Source organism: Corvus moneduloides, chromosome 5, assembly GCF_009650955.1.
Source record: "Corvus moneduloides isolate bCorMon1 chromosome 5, bCorMon1.pri, whole genome shotgun sequence".
Classification (NCBI taxonomy): domain Eukaryota; kingdom Metazoa; phylum Chordata; class Aves; order Passeriformes; family Corvidae; genus Corvus; species Corvus moneduloides.
Genome location: NC_045480.1, coordinates 53,443,514 through 53,457,447, shown reverse-complemented (window position 1 = coordinate 53,457,447; position 13,934 = coordinate 53,443,514). Strand labels below are relative to the sequence as shown.

General features: G+C 38.0%; 1 protein-coding gene across 3 annotated transcripts in view; it reads left to right on the top strand.

Annotated features, from left to right (window-relative positions):
- Positions 1-13,934, top strand: part of GRID2 (glutamate ionotropic receptor delta type subunit 2) — a 710,183-nt gene that overhangs the window by 404,735 nt on the left and 291,514 nt on the right. The window lies entirely within an intron of this gene.

The following is a 13,934-nucleotide window of genomic DNA, read 5'->3' as shown; positions in this document are numbered from 1 at the left end:
TGGGCAGTTTGCATATTCTGCAGCTAGAGGAGTTTCTATTTCTGTTATACTCCCAGGTAGAGAAAAAAAATTTGCGTGCGAAGAAAGCTGTCTTTTAGCTGATAGAAACACGTGAAGCAGCGGCACAGCAGTGTATGTGCGATTGCAAAGCAGTGGCGTATGTTAGGTTGGGGATTGTTCCTCAGAAGTCACTGTGGTCTGTAAAGCATATTTGTTGTTTTTGAGAAACAGCTGGATTAGGTTCTAGAAAAGGTGACAGAAGAGGATGACTTGAGGTTGGCAGCCCCCTGAAACTTCCTTCCACCTCAAAGAGCTTTTATGGTACATTTCATTGTTGTTCTCCAATGAAATCTGCAAATCTGGCTTGTGGTGGTAGATTTGCAGGCCTTTCCAGGAATCTGCATATGGAAATAAAAAGGAACTGATTGGCCAGGCTCTTCTATGGAGGTTGATGTAGAGGACTTTACTCCAAATCATGGCACAGGCAGGGGAATATGGAAGTAGGTAATTGTCTTTATGGGAAACATCAAGAGTGAGTTAAAGACCTGAGTTCCAAGGTGCAAGTGTGGCTGAAACATTGTTCCACTGGGGAGTGTGGATGCCCATGGGTAGGAGGCTGAGCATGTCATATAGATCTATTTAAGGATCTACACCTGCCTCTCCTTTCAAGAAAAAGGAATTCTTGGGGAAGCAAGACCTTTCAAGAAGGAGCTGGGATAAGGCATGTTGATGATGCCAGTCCTGGGGGTCATTCCCAAGGCATTTAAAGGTATTGTAATCACAATTTTAGCTTGCCACCAAAACCTCAGATCCTTGAATGCTTTAAGTGCCAATTGACAAAAAGCAATGGAAAAAATATGAGCTGATAGGAAAAAGCGTTTCTCACTGGAAAAAATTTTTGAGAAAATCACTTTAAACAGGACTTTTTACTGCATTTCCAGGGCTGTCCTTATTTTTCTAATAGATGAAGTTTGAGAATAGGGCTGGGTTGTGTCTTTGTCTTCATTTTGTTTGTGGGTTTGTTGGGTTTTTTTCATGTTTTAAATACTCCACTAGTTCCTGGTGTTTGCAAACCTTATGCATGAAGGTATAAGGCTTACTCTTTGCCGTTCTTTATTTGACATCCCTGGATTTTACCATTGATTAGTTTTGGCACTAGAAATGATAGTGATACTGAGAATAAGAGGATTTCCTTTTTCCCCTTCCTGCTCTGTCTCACCTTTTGTTGCTTACTTTGGGAAGTGAGGTAATTTGACAATCCTTATATGTGTGCCAATCACCTTATTCCATAGTATTTGGCATCACTTGTCTGCCTTCATACAAAATAACAAGGAATGAAGGCTGCGTTAGTTCAAATGTCAACTTAAGTCTAAAAAAGGATTTAATTTTCTATTGTGGGGATAAAGTCACAGGATTTTTGGTCATCCCTTGCACTAATGCTAAATATTTGCCTGTGTTACTTGAAGTTTTGCGGAGCACTGACCTTAGACTTTTTCTGCGGTTGGATGTCTTAAAGACTTAGAAGTGCAGGCAACTTTCATAAATGATAGATACTATGTTCTTCAAGTTAAGGCATATATTTTTCTCTTGGTTTTGCATTTGGCCCATGCATCTTGTCATAGAATATTGCCGTGTACAAGAAGTTGGAGACAGTCATATTTTCTGTGTATACCTACATATTTGTGTGTACGGGTGCTGCTGACAGACCAAATAAGAAAATGCATGCACCCAATTACTAAAAAAGAAAAAAAAAAAATCTCCAGTCTATTCACTATGTTGCAATTAAAAAATGAGCTGTTACCCAAAGCAGCAAAGGGGAGAGAACAAAAGAAAAATTATGGCTAACAGTGCCTTAGAATATAGCAGTCTGAAATTCCCCTTCTCACAAAGGAAGACAGTTGATTGTATAAAGCCTGAGGAATGGAAAAATGTGCTTGGCTCTCTTCTCACTAATTCATAAGTGAAAATCAGGCATAACTCTTGGAAAAGTCAGAAAACTTCACACGTTTCAAAACTGGTGAAATGAGATCAGGGCTATTTGCTAAGCTTAAGCCTCCTATTTTATCCAAGTTCTGCAGAAACGGACTTACAGACAATGGAATAATGTATTAGAATTATGCAGACTCATGTGTTAAAATGAATTTTGAAATTATTTACTCTTGACAGCTAGTCATCTGTAATTAAATTTCTGAAAACTGACCTTTTTTTTCCTGTGGAACACCTCTTGCAGCACTCTAATGAGAGGCAGTGGGAAAGGTAGGCAGTGCCTGTGCTTTGATCAGACCAGACCAATGGCACAAAGACCACGTAGGCATTGCTACAATGTCCTTGGCAGTGCTTATGTGACTTAAAAAAGTCCTGCTTGACTCAGTCCTGAGGAAGCCTTTCTGAAACTTCAGCATTTTTTCGATTGCACACACAGGATTCAAACAGTAAAGAGGCATTTGGAGTGCCACTTCCATGTGTATGGGCCAGCATTTTACTTGGCAGAATAGCAGGTTTTTGTAACTCCAGTTCTTCAGATGTGCTGCTTTTGGTTTTCTTTTTTTTTTTTTTTTTTTTTTTGGCTTTTTTTTTTTTTTCTGTTGTATCCTTCAGGTCTTGTGGTAAAATGGAAATAAACATATGTCCTTGTTTTTATAAAGTATTGGACGTGCTTGAATGAAAAGAACACTTTTTATGTCAGTTCTTTGGTTTTGCCTCTGCTTTCCTACAAATGATATCTGTAGTACTGCAGATCAGAAGGTGTTCTGTGGTACTCTCATTTATTGCTAGTTTCAGGGCAAGCTAAATGCATGGAAAAAGCAAGTCAAAGGGAATGACACTATTTTCAATTCACTACTAGGAGCTCTTGATATACACAGTAATCCTGGTTCCCCTCTCTTTCACATCCAGTAGTGACAGACCAACTCAGTTACTACTTGAGAGGTGATACCAAGGCAAAATAAGTAAAGAAGACAGAATCCTGTAGTGGAGTCAATACTCTTGATTTGAGGAGTTATTGTGGCAGCATGAAAGAGCTGGAGAAAAAAATCATGTCAGTAAATACATGAAGTGCTGCACCACAGGAGTGAAGTCTTCAGTGAAGGAATAGACTTGCTGGTATCTGAAACAACACAGTGAGCGCTGGTGCTTCGATCCAACAGCAATTAAAAGATTTTAAGAGATCTAGGAAGAAAATTGTAATTTCCATTTCAGGGAAAAGCAAATGAGCAGACTCAGCAGTTCTAGTGCTTTGCTCCACATGGTGTTCCTGCATGTGGCTCTCTTGTGCTGTATAGCTGTGCAAAACTACTTCTTCTCCAGCTTTGGAAGCTGAGACCACCTTTTTTTCACTCCCTACGTGGTTTTGTGTTTGTCACAATTTTAAAATGCTACTTTAAAAGCACGGGAAAGCTTTACCTCTGATTCCAAATAGGATTTGTGTCAATTGATTTCTAATAGTTTATTGGGCGTGTTTTTGTTGGACACGTCTCTCTGATGTCAGAGATAGGTTTTAAATTTTCTTTCAATCACGTTTTACCATAGTGTGCATGGTTTAGAACAACTGCTGCTTTCAATTAAGGTTAAGTGTTTAGTGTTACTCAAATACTCCTTGTTGAAAATGTATATTTTCCATTCTGGGGTTATGCAAATTTCTTTTTCTGTGACATTGGAAAAAGTCAAGGGAACAGAAAAGCTGCATTACCTTCTTTTCCTGGCATCTCTTGCAGCCATTACAGTCAAAGCAATCTCAGTAAAAGGTTGCAACTGGCACTAAAGGAACACTGCATCATTATTATTCCTGGAGTAAGAAAGCAAGAGTAGACTCTCAGACTTAGGCACATTTTGTCTTCTTTCTCCTTCTCTTCACATGCTGAAGCTGCTGCCAAGCCCAGCTGCTGCTTTGTCTGTAACATGCACCAAGCTGATTTTTCCCCAGCGCCCTTTTAGCTGACACGTTTGTCAATGCCTTGACTATTTGCACTTCAGCAGATACAGTGCAGTAGCACTGTCGCTGTCCTCCTTGCTGTATCTTCTGCTCTCTTCAATTACTCCCACATTGCAGCAACCTGCATCCTCCTCCTCCCTGATATCTAAATGGATTTATTACTTCCTGACTGCAAATCTGTCTCATCACTTACCAACTAATATTTAACATTCTCTGTTACCTCAAAGCTGTGATTACTTCCCTCGTATTATTCCTTTATTGTTCCTGCTTGCAAAACACTGTGTACCCTTTTTTGCTCTCCCCATGCCTTTCACTAGTACTGTTTTAACATTTCTGAATCCTTATCTTCACTTTGTCAGAATTGCACCCTCAGCTCTTTGTCAGTGTGTTGTTCTGGGTTTCAAGGTCTTACGTAGTTGTTAGTGAATCTGTGGCTTATCTGGGTTTGTTGGAACCAATCACACTGCCCACCAGGTTTGAAACCATGTGGAGAATGTTTGTAAGTAATATGAGCAGAGATGCTGGAGTCCTCTGATACAAGTATATATGTCTTTTTCTAAAACCCATGATCATGTGTTTGGCTCCCAGGAGTTGAATTTTCCATGAATGTTTCTGCCCTGTCCCCCCTGACCTCAATACCTTACAATTTCCCTTCTCTTCAACATTGTATTTGTAATTTTCCTTGTGAAATGTTTACTCCTTCATCCAATACTTCTGCTTATAATTCATTCTCCATGTCTGCTGGCATTTTGTGTTATGCATCAATAGTTTGTGTCTCACCTACAGCTCTGCTCTCCTTTTCCACATTCACTCTCCATTACCTACATGCTTGTGACTCAATATGTTCTCATAATCAACTTTGGGGTCTTGCTTTGGGGTCACTGCAGATCTGGAAGTCTTTGTTACTTAATCCTGTTGTTGTAGGCTGCCTTGCCTTCCTTCAAAATTTTTTGTTTTCATAAAGCATTGTTACCTTGGGCTCAGAACATAGAACAGTTTCAGTGGCACACTAATGCACAAAACAAACAATGAAAAGCTACAACAAAGAACTTTATTTTCAGCCTTTGTACATGTTTGAGCTTGGCATGGAAAATAATTTTCTTGCCTTGCTTTTTGACCTTGGGCAGGAAACTCTTCTTGGCACATCTGGTGTTTTTTATTCTGTAAAATAGAGGTGAAGATGCCGTGTATCTTTTCAAAGCACTTTCAGAATTGCAAATAATGAAAAAATTAAAGGTAGTTGATTATTTTATTCTTATCATGCTTGTTATTCTGTGTGTCAGTCAGTGAATCAAGCACAATGTCTATTCTTAGCAAATAATAATGGTGAGAGTTGTTTTGACTCATCTGAGATTTTCTTGAGTGGCTAAGTTGCTAATGGAACTGATATTCTGAACTCCTACAGACTTCTCAGTTTTTTCACAGCCATGTATTTTCTGCAACTGATGTACCACCTCCCTTGCCTTCTGCTTATTCTCATACAAAGTTCTTTATTTGATGTCTGTTTCCCTTTTTTGTGGCAAATGCAAGATCTGGCCTCGGTATTGTTTGGTCTTAAGTTTCTCTGTTTGATTCACTCAGCTGGAACTATTGGTTTGTTTGGGTTTTTTGTTTGGTTTTTTGTTTGTTTGTTTTGTTTCATTTTATTTTTATTGTTGGGAGGGTGGTTTAAGAAATCAGTATGTGCCCTTTTTGGCTTATACTCTGTCTACAATGCCACATTAAAAGACTGAAAAAGTTGCTTAGCTGTCCCCATAGCAGAACATTCCCTGAATATTTGCTGCTTGAACTGTAGGAAAGAAAGCTCTCCCAGATTACTGTTCACAGATTTCTTTTCATTTGGGGGATGGTCTTATTTTGAACAGTGTTGTTCAGTAATATCTATGCTTGGAAGGATGCCAAGATCATCCAGGGCAGCACAGGCAGCTTTTCCCATTGTAGGGCTTCCAATTAAGCTAGTGCTACCAGCTGTGTGTTCTTTTGTCTGCCCTGGACTAGGCTGTGGTATTGTGCTTCTCACTGTATCTCTCCAGCAGAGCCTGTTGTCTCCATATTAATAGTTTGGGCAAGAGAAGGGGGGCTATGAAACACAAGCATTCAGAAAAGAAACGAGATGTAAAGGAACTTCTGGCAGTGTGAGTTATGCTCAGGAACAGGCCTTATAACCTTGAAAAAAAATGGGTGGGAAAACACAAGTGTAATTTCTTTTATTTAGGTCATGAAAAACTGTTTTACAAAGGTGTCAAATTATCATAATCACCAAAGCATAAGGGAAATCAGATTACTAATCCCAAATTAGTTAGCAACAAAGTGATGGCAGAGTTGGACCCAGGATATGAGTCTTCAGATTCTCACTGCAGTGTCAAGTCCTCTAGATCTTGTTTCTGGACTTTGGAGGCAATGGGGTGAAGTAGGTGGGGAAAAAAAAATTTAAAAAGAAGAGGTGGAGAAGGTGCCACGAAGAGGAAAAGCAAGTTGTTTTGCCTGGCTGGAGCAGATTCTAAGGAGAGAGGGAGAACAGGCAATGGGACGATGACAGCCAATGCTCTGTGATGCTCAGGGCAAGAAAAGCAGACAGGAAGGAAAGTTAGAATTGAAACAGAAAGGAGGGAAGGGAAAATTGTGAGACAGTTTGATTTATAGGGGGCAAGGAAAGTATAATTTTTGTCAAATGTCCTCAAGTTCAGTGTTTTATCCTCTTAATAAGAAAATTACCCTGGCTTATTTTGAGTAGGTTCATAAAACAAGAAATGCTGATGCTCAAGGTTTTAACAACCTTGTTGTTGAGGGGTTTTACCCCCCAGGCCTTCTCTGCAGAATTCCAGGGAACATAGAATTAGAGTAAATTCCTGTGATTGCATCAGGATGTTATCTTTTGATAAAATTATATTTCATTTTATATTAAGCTGCTTTAAGACTCAGCCTTTTTGTTTCCGTATAATTGCTGCTATGCTATCTAGCAGGCAAGCTAGATATTAAAAGGGTATCAGACAGTATGTGCTGCTTAATAACTACTCAAACTGTGCTGGCTAAGGAAATAAAAGATTCAGAAGCAGTGCAAGGGTGAAGGAACAAAGTAAGGGATGGAGGAAGTTGTCATGGCATACTGAGGTAATATGTCCTTCATCACAAATTAGGTAATTAAGTGGAATCTACCAATGATTTCACCTGAAATGAAAAGTTTTCATTTTGCTGAATTGATGAATGGAAATTGCTCGTGCAACACTTTGAGCAAGGATGCTGGCAGTAGAAGAGATTTGGCTTATGTAGGTGGGAGTTCAGCACAAATAAAAGAGAATATTTTGGAGTAATTCTTGGAATCTATGCCTGGGTTTCCTTGCATTTCTTATTTTCTAATAGGCTATATTATCTTTTCAGACAGACATCCCTGTTGGGATGCCAGGATTCTAGAGGTCAATTTTGTGATGTGTATCTAGCCTTTTCTCCAGTGAATGTCAGTGCCTGACTTTAATTGATTTTAACTTCCTTCTTTCCCTGCCACTCTTCACCCCTTAGCACATATGTCAAGCCTTTCTTCAACAGTGCTGCCTGGCACAGCCTCCTCTTTCCAGATCTAGCAATACTACAGCCTCTTAACATCTCAGCCATAGGTACCCTGAAAAGCACCCTGTCCTTTTTGGGGAGTATACTCATGTTTGCATCCTAACAGACGTGGCAGCTTAAGCCACTTTCAGCTGAAGATTTGTGGCTGTGTAACTTGTTTAAAATGATGGGAGTGATTCTAAATGTTTTTTGAAAAGCTCAGGCTTCTTGAGAGGCTGGCAACCATCATTTCTCTGAGACAAAGCCTGGGTGCAATTGTTGAGTGCCAGGTGATACCAGATTTAAAAAATATAGCCAGTTGTACGGCTGTTTCTCTGCCTGATATGCTAACCTGGCAAGACATGTATCTCTTTGTGCCTCTGTGGAATTGAACAGAAGAGCTGTAGGCTGGTGTGAAAGAAAAAGTAAATAAATCAGGACATTTGTCCAAAAAGAGAACTTGTGGAGCCTTCTTTCTGTTTGGTAGCCTTTGCAAGCTGTGCTTCTTTCAAGCCCTCTCACTGAATCCTGCAAGCAACAGCATCAAAATACCTTTTATACATAAATCTTGCTTTCCTCCAAACTTGGGAGACTTTTAGTTTATTTTTTCAAGGCTCAGGTTAATTATTGAATTTTAATGTAGCGGATTTAATGCTACCATAATTGGCAAAGCTTGTATACAGGAAGATATCTGACCCAGAAAAGACTCTCAAATGCTTTTCAGTATTAAAAATTCGAAAAGTGGTTGGGGTGTTTTGTGCAACAGAGATGCAAATGCACTTTCTGGTAATAGTTTTTTAGGTACCAGAAGTTTGGATTATTTTTCCCAAACAAAGAAATCCCAAGGCTTAGAAAGCACCGCTGCTAAGGCTCAAACACAAGTTTGTTTTACAGTCAGGACAAACTAAAATCCCTTAAAGGTTAATTACAAGTGAGTTTAAAATATTGTTAGCAGTCTGAGTTGTGCATAATGTAGTGGCAGGAGGGAAATTTTTACTAATGTTTACAGAGAAGATGTAAATGAAGTGGAATTCTATAACCTTATCAAAAAAAGGAACAGGATAGACTCAGTTATCTGCATTGCAGAGGAGAATATTCTTTAAAATCCAGTCAATAATTTCCCCTCCCCCCCCATCTTCTCCTTATTTCCTTCTGAAGAGTTTTCAGGATATATTAAAAATGTGCTGTCACTCTTCTCGAAATAATTCAGCTCTAAGTCTGGGATGAACCACTGTGTTATGAAGGAAAAATAATTTGCAAGAGCAGAATTGCCATCCAAAAGTGACTAAAAAGATTTATTGGAAATTTGAGGCCAATCTCACTTAATCATGGATCTCATAATCACATTTCATTCTACTTCTTGTATCTGAGATTATGAACACCAAACAGAAAGACCTGTAGTTTATCTGTTTAAACTTCTTGTCAGTTTTCATGGGTGCTTTCATGTGACTACATTATCTTTCTGCAATGAATTCATGAGTGGTTTGGGGAGTGTTTCAAGGTGACAAAGACAAAAAATATTGCATTTTGGGAGGGAGCAGAACATCACAGTGAAAGAAATGCAGACTTTAACCTTATTCCTTACCCTTTGCAACAGAGAATTTGCATGCTATGGTTCCTCAGTGTTCATGAGCACCCTGAAGCCCAGAGAGGATTTGAGGAGCAACCAACAGCATATTCTCAAAATAAACAAGAAATAATGGCTTGTATTTCCAAAGCTGCTTAGAAGCTGCCTAATATTAATTTATAGGGGCTTGGATATTTTGACCCTTGAATCAGCTGTGTATCCTGATTTGGATGATGAATTTCTGGAACGCATTAATAAATCCAGTAATACTCTCTTCATTGCTATCGTATGAGGCTCCTATGGACTAGATTTTTTTTTTTTCCTGACCTCTGACAAGATTGTAGGTTCCTGGCCGTTTGGATGGAATGGGGAACAAATCTGAGTATTCTTCCAGGGAACCTGTGATTCATCAGGTGGTGAATTGTACGGGCTCCAAAAGAGAGTAAGAAGATAAAAAATGTGTCTGTGGAAAGACTGTATTCACCTTCAACAGAAACCAAAGGAAAGCAAATTTGGCCCAACTGTATGGAGCCCTCCTGGTGACAAAATCCTTGGAGCACTTTCAAAGCATAGAGCAGATGTACAGAGTAACAAGCTGTTTTATAGTCTCTATCCCAAACCAGACATATCAGTCAAGAGAAGTTTTCTTCCCCAGATTCCCATTCAAATAAATAGCTTTGAGGCATTGATCCATGTGGATAATATGTGGAAAACATCCAGGAGCAGTGAGGTTGGAATGATGTCAGCTTTGAAGAGGACATCCAGGGGAATGACGTTGGGATGTGCGACTCAGGCCCATGGGACCATGATTCTGGGAACAGCATTTAGGTGTGATTTTTGTTCACTCGACATCACCACAGTCAAACAATGCTATAATTCTTGAAGGAGCCTGGTAGTTTCTAGATTATAGAAGATGAAAAGGACTGTAGAATACATGTCTGATTATTTAAAGGGACCCTACCCACTCTGTATGCACAGCATTTAGCATTTCCAAAAACATAATTTTAAGAGTTGGTCTGACTTTGTTTAACCAGCAATTTAAGTGGGAGCAAATTTGGACTGCTACTGAAGTCTGTAGAGATCTTATACTCCTTTTTTTCCAGTTTGGCTCATCAGTTCACAGTAGATGAGGGTGATGTGATTTACTATCAGGAAGAACATGGGAGAAATAAGTAAGAAAATTCTCACTTTCATAGCAATAGTTAATTCTCAGTAATCCCCTTTTCTTGGTGTTTCTTATTTACTCCTACATCTGTTTTTAACTTGCTCTTATTTATAGGGGTTTTTTGTTTTGTTTTCTTTCTAAATTACAGCAACTAGTAGTTATTTAAGGACCTACCATTGTTTCCATTTTAGAGAAAACTCATTTTAAGGACACATTTGTTACCACAGCCATTTAAATTCTGCTTTGCTGGAAGTGCTTGATGTAAATTATTTATTTCAAATTGAATTGGCTGTGGTCTTTATTTTTAAAAAAATAGCATTCTAACCACAAAATTAGGTTTTTTATTTTCTTTAGACGTCTGCCAAACTAACAAGAGATTTTACTTGAAAAGGTTGCTTTTCTGTTACTGGAGATTGGCCCACCAGCGCTGAAAATTCAGAAACTTTGCATTTTGAATAAAACCCAGATAAGCTGCAGAGTTAAACATAATGCTGAGTGCATGCCAGGGTGTGCTATGTGTGATATATATATAGATATAGATAAAAATTGGAGAAGCATTTTAAATCATCTTATTGATATTCTTAATATTCTCTCTATGCAATGCTTAAAATAATGTGATTAGTTTTATTCCTTTAGCTGGTGAAGATGAAGTTGGTAATAACATCTGCTGTGTGGCAGTTATAAGGGTGAACTAATATCTGGACAACAGATGTTTAAATGTAACTTACAGTATGAATCAGTATTTTAGAAACACTATTACTGAACTTCTGCCCCTTCTTTGCTAAATTTGTAATGGAGCTGTGTACAGGTCCATTTGAGTTTGGCATTTCTACAGACATGACTGAGGACTTAACAGACACAGCAATATTTTTATTTCTCTAGTTGATGGCAAACTAATATTCCTTGATCATATTGGCAGTGGACTAAATACCAGCTTAGAAATACAATCAACGAAGGAGGTTGTAGTAAATGAAATGGCAACAGAGTTTTGAATGCCAAGATAGCATTTAAGTGTGTGTGTATGTATATATATATATATATATATGTATATGTGTGTATATAGATATATATGTGAGTGGGTGGGTTTTTTAGTACAGACGGGGCAAAACAAAACTTGGATATTTCAGGCTCAAGAAAGGAATGCAACCAGGATTTTAAATATGTCTGAACTGTAGCTTTTAGTCAATCGATAAGATACAATTGAAAGATTTGGAACAGTAGGAAAAGGATTTTAGTAGAGTTTCTGTTAGTGAGGGGGGAAAAAAGGCTTGAGAAGACATAGATCTTAGTCTTGTGCTTTTTTGCAATCAACTCTTTTCATGGAGAAAACAAAACATCTGCTTGGCTGAGGAATATTTGAATATTGTCAATAATATTTTGACATATTGCATAGGCTTTACTTTGAATGTGTATATACTGCAGAAATTATATTTCTGCTCAAAGAATAATGCAGTCAGTTTTACTCAGAGGTGAACGCTCAAACTCATGCACTGATTTTCTAGAAAAAGCTGCCTCTGAAATATTGTCCCTTCTCCAGAGCTGACTCTCTGTGTATTAAATAGTCTCTAAGTATGCAGGAGTAAGGTCTATTTGAGCGTAATTAAGTGCCTATTGCTCGAATCCAGCACTCACAATTCTCATAAGCATTCCACGGAATAAAGAGACACCCAGGCAACTTCGGTCCTGAGGCTATTGTAACAAATGTGATGCAGTGTCAAGGGAGAAGATTTTAATCCTTTTTTCAGTTTGTTTGCCAGTATTAACATTCGGTCCTGTGGAGCTGAACGTTTCATGCTGTTTCCTTCCCCTTCATGTTTCAATAACAATTTTCATAAAAAGCATTTCTCCCACTTCATGGCATTACAGGGAGTGGTTTTTCAGGGTCTGAAAGTGTGCCTGGAAATTTAGACATTTTCAAGCAATTTCTGTAATGCATTTTGACTTGGCTATATTTTTAAAAGTCAGGTTTGAGAGACTGGAGGGTCACACTACATATTATATTTGAACAGATGACATCAGAGTCAAAAAACTTAAATTTTTGATGTATTAAAAATAGGCTTTTGCAAAATCTAACAAATTTTATTTATATCAATTCTATCAATACCTAACATTATATCAACAAAAATAGTTTTGTCTCAAGCAGTAGCATTCTCACTGGGATATGCAACCTAGATATTGCAGTCCTTGGTACAGGAAAACCATATCAAGAAAGAGATTCAGCATCTCCCTAAAAATTTCACTTGACAAGTATTTTATCTTTGTTGAAAGTGATGATAAAGGACTGTAACAAGCAGCATAAAAGATGAATAGCTATTAAGATTGTTTTGAAATGTTCCAAATTTAAGAAACGTATGAGATGCTGATAATTCTGTTGTCCCATTACCAATCATATTTGATACTTTTCTGAAGAAGGATACTTTCAGTTATTGAAAATATGTTACCTTTAACTTGAAGTCCAGAAGCTGAGCTGTATTCAGAGCATGTAACAGGGGAACAGTTTATCCTAAACCAAAACACTTTGAAACCTCTCTGTGGGAACGTTCTCTCTCCCATAGTTATCTGCATGAAGGAACTCAGAAGAGTTCACAAGGGACAAAACCTCAGCAGCAGCATCAGTAGGCCCTGGGAAAACACACTTTCATGTTCCAGATCTCTGTCTCTTAATGAGAATAATGCTCTAGCTTTAGGAGAAGGTGGTTCTCTGCACTCATGACCTCTGGTGATGTCCTTTGGCTTCAAAATCAATCTCCATATGGGCCTGAATGGGGAACTCCTTTCCTCACACTGAAAATATTCCCCTTGAGATCAATAGGTGTTTGCAAACTAAAATATTACTCAGTGTGAGTAAGAGCCATATGATACAAGGCAACAGGTCTGGAACTAAAATATGGTATTATATTTTTAGGGGAATATTTTCTCACATGTGGGTTTCTTGTTTTTGCTTGCACCTGTTGCGTGTGCAGAATAGTCCTGCAAAATAAGTAATTGTACAGTTTAGTATTAGATATTAATATGTAAATACATATTAATCTTTGCCATCCCATTACTCATTTACATGTGTAAATGCAGGTTAACTGCTTGTGTAACTCTGCCAGTGGCAAACTAAGTATTTCAAAATTTAACCTTGGGTGTGCTCTGGGGAATTACGCTACGAGTCCATGTTATTTCTTCATTCAAGCTCTCCAGCATGTTAGAAACACAGTATAGACTCTGGTTCACAGGGTAACCCTTAAAAATTACTGACATAATTATTAATTTCTTTGCTATTTATTGATTGCATCAACATTATTCGTGATAAACACCTTTTGTATTAATATGGATGTTACTGGTATTATACTTAGGGCTGTCTACTGTAACTGATAGGACCATTAGTAAGGTGTTGTATTTTGCACAGTCAACTTCTTGCCTTTCTTAAGGAGGTGAGGAAAGTAAATGTATAGAAACTGTTCACTGAATTTTGAAAACATTTTGCTATTTATAAAACTAGCTTTTTGAGGGGGAGAGTTGTTTGTCTTCTAAAGAAAATGATAAGTTTACGTTAGATATACATATACCGTATATACATATACCTCTTAAACCCCAAAAGAAACTGCATTTTTCCTTGGACAGGTTAATGTCCATAATGCTATTCAGTTGTCGTCAAAAGTTGACAGAAAGCTTGAGCTGTTATTTCTTTGAGTTTTCCCTGTATAATGCAATGATATTATTATTCGTGGAGCTGTTGTGCT